This window comes from Haemaphysalis longicornis, unplaced genomic scaffold (genome assembly GCF_048455015.1).
Source record: "Haemaphysalis longicornis isolate Haplotype H1 unplaced genomic scaffold, Haemaphysalis longicornis Haplotype H1 scaffold_5, whole genome shotgun sequence".
Lineage (NCBI taxonomy): Eukaryota > Metazoa > Arthropoda > Arachnida > Ixodida > Ixodidae > Haemaphysalis > Haemaphysalis longicornis.
The window spans coordinates 83,779,226-83,780,575 of record NW_027526385.1 but is presented as its reverse complement, the minus strand read 5'-3'; the positions used below and the strand labels follow the sequence as shown (position 1 = coordinate 83,780,575).

General features: G+C 39.3%; 1 long non-coding RNA gene across 1 annotated transcript; it reads left to right on the top strand.

Annotated features, from left to right (window-relative positions):
- Nucleotides 1-420: 420 nt before the first annotated feature.
- LOC144139308 (uncharacterized) lies at nucleotides 421-1,102 on the top strand. Its single transcript, XR_013316140.1, has 3 exons — nucleotides 421-510; nucleotides 601-843; nucleotides 940-1,102. It is a non-coding gene; the product is annotated as an uncharacterized LOC144139308 (long non-coding RNA).
- The last annotated feature ends 248 nt before the right edge of the window (nucleotides 1,103-1,350 follow it).

Genomic DNA, 1,350 nt, shown 5'->3' with positions numbered 1-1,350 from the left:
CATACCATAGAGAGTTGAAAACATGCGTGGGCCAAAAGTAACAAGGCCGCCAACACAAGCATAGCTTACGTTGTCATTTTAAAATAGTTTTCATGCGGTAAATGGCTCCACGCGTCTCCATAGTTTAACAAAAGTCTGTACTTCAGGACACACACACACTTTGATTGGCGCCCTTTAATGGTACAAATACATGTAGCACTCAGGCTAAGGAATAAAGCATTCAATATTATTAAATCAAATATTTCTAGTGTTTATGATGAGAAAGTGGTGAAATGTCTCTGTCTCAATCTCTTGGCTGGCTTTATGTGTAGTCTTGTTTTTTTATGCTTTCTTTGTGCATGACACAGCCCGCCTGAGTACGAATACATACAGGGTTTGTTTAATCCCAACTGGTTGTTCAATCTCTGCATTTTTTCAGTACCGTTACAGAAATGTTACGGGTGCGAAGATCCGATGCTCCGACTTACGGGTGTTTCGGAGTTCTTCGCAAACAGTTTGAACGATTATAATGTGAGTACAAACGTGTATGAATAAGGGAACTGTGCTTGATATACATATGCTGTAACCTTTCATTCCACATCGCTACTCCATTTTATCTAGCCATATTACTATTGGGAAGCTATCCTGCGTGATCTGAACGAAGTGGTGGACAGTGTCTCCAGTTCTGGCGACTTCGAAGTATTGCCCTATTTCTTGGGCAGAATAGTAGAACGTTTGGAAAACGTTCAAACATGTTCTGGTGAAGAAGAAAAAGCGGATGGTAACAAGAAGATTGGAGATACTTTAGCCAAAATTGTGGAAAAAGCAATGCTGAAGACAAAGATTTTAAAGGGTGTTCCCGAGGTAAGCCTGTGAAGAATTTCTTACAAGATTTTTTGTTTTTTAGTATAGCGGTCTGTGTATGATTATATGATATTTTTATGCTTTTTTTTAATTCAGGATCGGCGAGTTCGAACGGCTTCATGTTTGTTCAGCATTCTCGAAGATTTTTCCCTGCAGAAGAACCTTTCCTCAATCCGCTAGAAATATTTTACAGGACGGACCAACGAGCCATCAGTATCACTGAAGGAGGTTATTTGTAGAACATACATATAAAACTTTGAGCCCGAAGCGAAGCTATCAATATCCAAGATGTAGCGTAGCGGAGTTCTAGCTGTAATAAGACTGTGTCTTGATCCAACACAGCATGTTATGAATCTGAGGTAATAAAAATAAAAATAACCCAGTTTGTGTAGCATATTCTCTCTTTCTCAAATAGAAGGCCACAAATAAAACACATTGAACTGGAGTGGTTTTTTTCATGGGGTGACACAATGTTCGGAAGGAGACCTTATAAACGTATCGGCCTTA